We start from the raw sequence: 9,583 nt of genomic DNA on the forward strand, positions 1-9,583 counted from the left end.
TCTCCTAAGAATCTTCTTAATGTTTTTATTTGCCGCTTCAACCGCCCATTTGCTTTGGGTCGATAAGGGGTTGAATGACGATGAACAATTTTAAATTGCTCGCAAACTTCCTTCATCAGGTGGCTGTTAAGATTCGCTGCATTGTCTGTAATAATGATTTTTGGTATGCCGAAACGACATATGATGTTTGAATGAACAAAGTCCACCACTGCTTTCTTGGTGACTGATTTGAATGTGACAGCTTCCACCCATTTGGTAAAGTAGTCGATAGCAACTAAAATAAACCGATGCCCATTAGATGCTTTCGGCTCAATCGGCCCATAACGTCCATTCCCAAGCCACAAAGGCCACGGAGCAGACATAAGGTGCAACTCTAAAGGAGGTGAGTGAATCAAGTCGCTATGAATTTGGCACTTATGGCACCTGCGTACAAATCGAAAGCAATCTCGCTCCATGGTCAACCAATAGTACCCTGCCCGGATAATCTTTTTTGCTAGAACATAACCGTTCATGTGAGGGCCACAAACCCTGAATGCACCTCATTCATAATTGTTTCTGCTTCTTGAATATTTCACACATCGCAATAGATTCAAATCTGGAGTCCTTTTATATAAGATATCGCCACTCAAGAAGAACCATTGGCGAGTCGCCTGATAGTTCTTTTTTTATCTCTATCAGCATGTATTGGATATTCTTTAGCTTTTAAAACCGTTTATGTCGTGATACCAGGGCTCACCGTCTGGCTCTACTTCAATTATATTGCAATAACCATGTTGATCCCTAACTTGGATTTCCAACGGGTCAAATATAGGTATTACCCGGGTATGGAAGCATCGAGGCTAGGGTGGCCAAAGCATCAGCTAACTCATTGTGAAACCTGGGAATGTACCTGAATTCAATGGACTTGAATCTTTTGATGAGGTTTTTCTAAACATTGTTTGTACGGCATGAGTTTAATGTCTCGAGTCTCCCATTCGCCTCGTGCTTGTCGATGAGCAAATCGAATCCCCTAAACCACCAACTCCTGCACATCAGATTTATTGCCATATTCAAACCCATGATGCAAGCTTCGTATTCTGTTGTATTGTTGGTAGAAAAGAATCGAAGTCGTGCTGTGGCAGGATAATGACATTCGTTTGGTGAGATAAGAACTGCCCCAATTCCTACTCCATTTTTGTTGACAGCCCCATCAAAATATAATTTCCACACGTGACCATCATTAGGAATTTCTTCCTCAAAGAGTTGATTTTTTCATCAGGGAAGTATGTCCTTAGGGGCTCGTATCGTCATCGACCGGATTCTCTGCTAAATGATCGGCCAACGCTTGTGCTTTCATGGCGGTGCGAGTGACATAAATAATATCAAATTCCGTAAGCAAAATCTGCCATTTTGCCAACCTACTGTTGGCATGGATTTTTTGAAAAATATATTTTAAAGGATCCATTCGAGATATAAGATAGGTCGTGTATGACAAAAGATAGTGTTTCAATTTTTGGGGCAACCCAAGTCAAAGCGCAACAAGTCTTTTCTAACAGAGTGTACTTTGCCTCATAGCTTGTGAACTTTTTGCTCAAATAATAAATGGCTTGTTCCTTTTTTCCCGTAATGTCATGTTGTCCTAAAACGCAACCAAATGAATTATCCATCACTGAAAGATATAAGAATAACGGCCTACAGGTTCTGGTGGGACCAATACCGGAGGGTTTGCTAAATATTCCTTAATTTTGTCAAAAGCCTCCTGACACTCACTTGTCCATTTGATAGCAGCGTCCTTTTTCAACAACTTGAATATCGGCTCACATGTGGCGGTGAGTTGAGCAATGAACCTGCTGATATAGTTTAACCTTCCCAGAAAACTCATGACTTCAGTTTTGGTTTTTGGAGGTGGCAATTCTCGAATGGACTTTATCTTAGAGGGGTCCAATTCAATGCCTCTTCGACTAACTATAAAACCCAAAAGTTTGCCAGATGGCACTCCAAATGCACATTTAGCTGGATTAAGCTTGAGGTTGTACTTTCTCAATCTTTCGAAGAATTTTCTTAGATCACGCACATGGTCGCTTGCGTTCTAGATTTAATGATGACATCATCGACATATACCTCAACTTCTTTATGCATCATGTCATGGAATATGGTAGTCATAGCTCTCATGTAGGTTGCTCCCATTCTTCAGACCGAATGGCATGACTCTATAACAATATGTACCCCATGGGGTGGTGAAAGCAGTTTTTTCTGCATCTTCTTCATCCATGAGAATTTGGTGATATCCGGCGTAACAGTCCACAAAAGATTGAATCTCGTGTTTGGCACAATTATCAACCAGGATGTGAATGTTGGGTAATGGAAAATTGTCCTTTGGACTTGCTTTGTTTAAATCTCTGTAATCAACACAAACTCTGATCTTTCCATCTTTCTTTGGCACTGGCACAACATTAGCCAACCAGGTAGTGTATTGGACAACTCTGATCACATTTGCAGTCAGTTGCTTCATGATTTCCTCTTTAATTTTATCGCTCATGTTGTCTTAAACTTTCTCTGCTTTTGCTGGACAGGTGGAAAATCAAGATGTATTGGATTTAAACATAATAATAATATGCGATTCAAAAAACTTCATATTATTGGAATCGAGTTTTCATACAAGTATTCTATTTAAATCATGCGAGAATTTAGAGTTACCTCGGTGCGAAAATTAATACCACAAAAACAACTGCTACGATCTACTGATTTCCAAAGTTAATAGCTAATATTAACTTTAAAGAGCCATGAATCCGAAACCTTGAGTGAAACCTTGAACGTTGACTTAATTTTCAAAATAAAACTCACTTTTTGTTATCTTTTTTTTTTCTCTGTGTTTTTGTGTATCTCTGTATATGTCTGTCTTTTTTCTTTACTGAGCGTGTGTTTTTATAATTGTTTTGGGTGTGAGTCTTGTGCTAATTAAAAGGAACGTGATGGAGTGGGAATATAATTTAATTTAAATTTTAGTTGAGAATTTTAGGGTTGAGATAAAGGAAGAAAAATAGTAATATGATATTTAACAAAAAAAATAAAAAAGAAAGAAAGAAAGAACGAAGAGAAAAGAAAGAAAGAAATAATAATAATAATAATAATAATAAAAACAAACGTGTAAAAGATCGTGCAAGAACAAAACAAACAAAAAATAGAATAAAAATAAAATAAACTAAATGGAAGGAGATTTTTTAGCAAATAAGTTAAGGAAGTTGAGGGTAATTAGGATAAAGGTAAGGTAATTTGAAATTTTTAGGACTCTTCTTTTTATCTTTTATTATTATTATTTTTTCTACTTTTCCATGATATATACGACTATTATTATTTTTTAGACTAAATAAAATTTGAAAGATTAAAACAAAATACGTTAAATTCAAAAGCTTTCTTTATTAAACTTTAAACATAAAGTGAGCTTATAATTTGTTGTAATTTTCAATTTATTTTAAAATATAACCCTACTGAAATAATAATATTTAAGTATTAAAATTGGGTGTAAAATTTTTATGTTTTGGTCAAAACTTAGGTGTTCACACTAAGGAATCATCTAAAAAGTATGATCCTTTTTCTGCCCATGATGGCTACATGGTTTATGGGGGCTTGAGTTAATATGAACTCGCGTCCCCATATCGGTGCTCAATACTACTCCCAAAATATACTTAGCTCATATGTTTTGAAAACAACTTCTTCCTGGTTTGAGATAATTGCTCAAACTTAGATTAAAAAGCTCTCTTGAAATCAATGTTCCCTTTTGGGTGTTCAAAACTCTTTTGGAAATCTCAGTTTCCTCCCATCTTAAATGTGGAAACATTTACTCTTGAAATACTTAGTTCTCATATATCATTTTAAAGAAAATGAACTTTGCTCTTACTCTTTACTCAACTTCAAAAATTAAGTCTTAAAACAAAGTTAAAAACATTTTGCAAAAGACTTCTTGAAAAGACTTTTGAAGAACTTCGTAGACTTGGCTCTTGACTTTCATTGACTTTGGATTTATGGATTCAAGGTTATGATTCATGTTTATGGATGATTTCTAGGTGTTTAGAAGTCATTTAGAGTAGTTAGGATCAATGGAAAGTGTTAATAAACTTTAAATGGACTTAAATGACAAAAGCTAGGTGAAAAACGCCGATTCAGACGCGTCCCTAGCGCGCCGTACCAGGCCCCAATTTACTGGGGCTCGTTTTGGGCGCACTGCAAGCGCGTCGCTCCAGCCTCCTGGCGCTATGGGGGCGCGACGGGCCTGGCCCTTCCTAGGTACGTCTGACGAGTTTTTCAACTTATTTTCTAATCCTAAATCGTTTTAAATCGATTCCTTTTCTCAATACTTTCTTAGATTCAGATACCCAACTTATGTACACTATAATCTAACTCGGAATAACTCCTAACAATAGCTAAAACGTATCAAGAAAACCCATCAATCCCATGTAAGTTCAAGAATGAAAACAATTCAAGAACATAACTCAAGAACATCAAATTCTAACTCTTTTAGAACGAAATCACTGAATTAAATATGCTTGGCACGTGGGTGAACTAACCCGACGCTATGTGATCTCACATACCTTGTAGCGATCACCCCCGACGAATTCCACAAGCCAAACTTCGACGATCTTGAATGTTCTTGCTTCTTCTGCTCCTTTCTACTTAGCACTAGCGTGAAAACCCAAATTGTCAAATTGAATAAAATCTGATTTAACCCATATTAAACTCCTAAAAATGGATTAAAATAATAGGGCAATGAAAAGACTAAAGTACCCCTTAAAATTCTGGATTGGACATTTCCTTAATCCAGTAGCCCAACTTCCAAAGGGAATAACTCACTCATCCGAACTTAGAATCACACAAACTTGGAAATGTTGGAAAGATCATTCCAAGAGCTTTCCATCCATATATGGAACTACACCTAACTCTTCCTGAGCTAGGAGTTATGGTCGTTTGAAGTTGACCAAAAACTCACTTTAACTTAAAATTTTGCAGATTTCCTTGTACTTTCCAAAAATGACTATTTCTAGATTTTAACTTCTTTCTAGTTCTTTCTAGTTGCAAGATGTTACAAATAAGATTATAATACCTTAACCCCATTCCTAGTGGTTGTCTTAACTTGAAACTCTTCTTAAGTTAGAGAATTGACTTTTGAATATTATTATTTACAAGTAAAATTACCCGCGCTTCGCGTGAGAATTTAATATCACCAAATTTATAAAATAATACGTAAAACCTATCATTCATTCAAACTAAAATACTATATTATCTTACATACAAGATTACGTAGTAACAAAGATTAGTAATGTAAAGGAAAATGAAAATGATTACATCTTATTATTTGCCCTTAATAACATAAGGATAAATTAATGACTATAAAAATACATACCAGGATCAATAACATAAGCAATGGTGCAGTGAGCTAGTCAACAGGAGCAAAGTACACAAATATTTAATCGTGAAGAAGAAGAAGATGAGGTTCAGAATTTTCGTTGTTTTAAAATGAGAGGAAATTCCTCTATTTATAGACAACAAGGGTAGTGTCAACAAATGTTTAGTGTGCCTTATCGAAAAAGTTAGAACTATTTGGAAAAGTTGCAACACTTCGGAAAGGCCCATAAAAGTCAAAACTTTTCATAAAAGTCACATCTGTTCATTAAAGTCGTAACTTTTCATAAAAGTCGCAACTCTTCATTAAAGTTGCAACATTTCATAAAAGTCACAACTTTCATAAGTGTCACAACTTTTCATGAAAGGGAAAGATTGTTTTGGAAATAAATAAATTAAAAGGAAATTCTGGTTTGTGGTGGCTCCACATAGGCGAGCCTAAGGTTCTCTTTTATATATATATGATATGATTACTGTAATAATAAAACAAGGTAGACTAAGTGTTAAGTCTTTTTATACTAACTAATTGTTTGTTGAAATTATCCCAACTTTATGATCTAATTATTAAGAATTCATCACCAACTTAATTAATATCCAATGACATTTAAAAAAATAATCTAAAATATTTAAGATTTGTAAAGAAATAAAGGAAGATCTCTAGAATGAGTATTCTAAAGAGAAAAGTATAGAAATGTTCTAGAAAAGGTAATTCTAGAATTAGGTTGTTAGAAGACCGTTCTAGAATATAATAGAAAACCCCTTAGATAGATTCTCCCATCACCACATGTAAATAGAGGTGGTTCATTTGTATTGTAACCAACCAGAAGTAAGAAAGCAAGTAAAAAAGTAAGTTAATAAGTGAAAAGAAAGCAAAAGAGCAAATAACAAGTGTGTGAGATAAGAGAGCCGCTAGAGTGTGAGCACAAGAAATATTTTGTGTTAGAATTGTAATACCATAGATGGTCCTTACTTTGATATAATAAAATTATGAATGTTAGAAATCCATTATGTCCATCACCAAAACAATATCCAACAAGTGGTAGCAAGGTAGCAACTCAAAGAAGATCTTACAAGCTATTGTCGGCGGCTACAAATCGCGAGACACTTATCAATGACGGATTTCACAAGCAACCTTAATAGCATTGAGAAGCTCAATACAAAACAACTACGAATCATGGTGCACGAGAATGCAATATTATTTTCTCAGCCAGGAATTATGGGATATCATCTGTGGATCACACCACACCACTAAAGATGTTGATGCAGCAAAAAGGTAGAAGGCCAAAGATGGAAATGTCATGTATGCTCTCAGTGTAACAATTGAGGATGAGTTCTTGCAATGATTTAAGACGGCCAAGACACCCAAAGAATCTTGGGACACACTGGCGGCGATTTTCACAAAGAAGAATGATGCGAGATTGCAAAGGTTTGAAAATGATCTTTTTGTTGATCTCTCAACGAAATATGAAGATTAGTAAAAAAAATTCAAAAGTAAAATCTTCACTTAATGAAATATCAAAATTAATATCTAGAGAATGTTATCACAGAGACTAGAATGAGGCGAATCATTGTTCATGGTCTAAGGCCAAAATATATAGGCATAATTACAGTCACACGAGGATGGGCCACAAAACCAACTTTTTTTGAGTTGGAAAAATATGTTGGCAAGTGAAGAAGATTTGGAGAAACCATTATCAAGTCTCACTATAAAAGATGAAGATAAGACACTCTTAAGTAAAAGGAAAGACTATAAAAAGAGAATCAAAGAGAAGCTCACGTCCTGGAGGAGACCAAAAGAATCAACATCAAAGAAGTCAACAACAAAACAAGCAGGCGAAAGGCTTAACAACCGGTAAATGGAGAAGTGCTACAATTGTGGAAAGAAAGTACATTACACAGAGACTACTGGTACAGAAAGTTGAAGGTAATGTAGCTACTTCTTCCCAAAACCAACAAGATGAAGAGAAAGAATGGGACTTTGAGACCTTTTATACATTTGAAGAAAGAAATCAACAAAAGGAGCTTATCCCCTATCACTCTACAAAAGAAGAAGAGATTGCACTTACAACTATAAGTGAGATGATTGGTGATATAAAAGGCTCATCAAAACATGAGTGAATATAAAGGCGGTCGATAGTGGTGACCACAAATAATTCAAAATGTGAATAATCCATATTGGCAAGACAGTGTCCGTGCCTCATCACAGGTCAAGATAAGTGAAACTTCAAAATATCTACCATGTTCCAAGTATGAAGAAGAACTTATTATCTATATTGCAACTAACACATTATGGTAACTATGTCTTGTTTGGGCCAAGTAACGTAAAAGTACATTGAAATAGTTTATCTATGGCATGCATGTCTTGGGCACGTGAGCTACAGCAAATTAAAATCATGATGCAACAATCAAAATTAAAAGGTCTTCCCCAACTTGAGATTAGAGGAGACACTATCAGTATTGGATGTCAATATAGGGAAGCACATCAACTTCCCTATGGATAATTATTGAAGTATCAAGTGAAAGAGCCATTGGAGCTAGTACACTCAGACTTGTTTGGATATGTAAAAGAGTCCTCCATCAGTGGTTATCGTTACATGGTGAAATTCATTTATGAATTCTCAAGGTATGTATATATTTATTTTTTAAAAGAGAAATCTGAAGTATTTGATAGGTTTAAAGAGTTTCAACATACTGTGGACAATATTATTGGAAGGAAAATCAAAAGTCTTCGTACGAACAATGGGGGAGAATACACTTCACAAGGGTTCAATGACTATATTAAAGAAAAGATGATAAAGAGACATTTTACTTGCCCAAATACAACACAACAAAATGGAGTGATTGAAAAAATAGAAATTGATATGCAGAAGTATGTTGCATAGTATGAATGTACCAGCAAGGCTTTTGATAGAATGCATGAAGAATATTATCCACATCACTAACCGGTTGCCGCAAGCAAGATGAAGATTCATCTCACCATTTGAGAAATTTAATAAGATGATTCCTATGGAAATCCACTTTTGAGTTTTTAGTTGTGTGGGCTATGTGTTCATGCCAGATCATCTCCACAACAAGTTTGATAAAAAAAGCTATATGTTGCATCTTTGTTGGATACGATGAACAAATAAAAGGATGGAGGTGTTGTGAACCTACCACAAACCAGACGTATGTGTGAAGAAATATGGTATTTGATGAAGCGTCAGCTTGGAGGTCCAATAAAGTCTCCCTTATAGACTCAATAGCTCTTGAGTAAAATGATCAATATATGCTTATCGATTTAGAACAAGGAACAAGATAGAATCTAAGAAGGAGGTATCTCCCCAAATGAAAGAGGAGCTTATGGAAAACTGGATCTTGTTTGTCACACCCCGAGGCAACCCCCTAGACGCTGACACGGGACTTAGGATAACGAGTGACCCCAAGCTAATCCTGCTGGCATAACATAAGCATACTATGATAACAAAACTGATGCGGAAACTTAAAATCATGAAAATAAAAGTGATGGGCAATACCCATTCTAAAACAAAATATATATTCCGGGAGTTTAATACAAAAGGAATATCAAACTCAAATACTAAGCTGAAACTAACTATGTCTGGAAATAAGCCTCTAAACTGACTAGAAATGTTAGGACAAGCCCTAACTAGATCTAGCAAACTGAAAATAAAAGACTGAAATATTGAAATGATAACATGATTGTTGTCCTTGAAGAATGAGGACTCACCACTGATGCTGCTGAACTGGAGATCGGGAATCGATCTATGCGTGATCTGACTGCTGAGGACATGTACCTACATCACGACAAGATATAGCGCAATATATGCATCAGTACTTGAAAGGTATTAAGCATGCAAGATAGAATAAAGCTAAAATAAACATATAACTGAAGAAGCAATAAAGCAAGAGAATAATCTGACCATGATATAGATACTGAAGACTGAGCTAGCTAAATGAAATGACAAATTTATAACATGCTGAGACTGAATACTGAGTATACTGAAATGGTCAATGCAATAGAGTCTGACTGAACTGTGGGAGCTAATAATAATCGATAATAAAACCACATGAGCTAGATGTGGAGTCTGATGTATACACCCATCGAGAGGACCCAATATACCCTGCCAGAGGTATAGAGGCATGCTGGCGTGATCACTAAAATGATGCCCACAGAGGGACTTACAACCTACTTTGGCTAGTTGTTCTGGAA

This window comes from Solanum verrucosum, unplaced genomic scaffold (genome assembly GCF_900185275.1).
Source record: "Solanum verrucosum unplaced genomic scaffold, falcon-dt-bn FXZP01000435.1, whole genome shotgun sequence".
Lineage (NCBI taxonomy): Eukaryota > Viridiplantae > Streptophyta > Magnoliopsida > Solanales > Solanaceae > Solanum > Solanum verrucosum.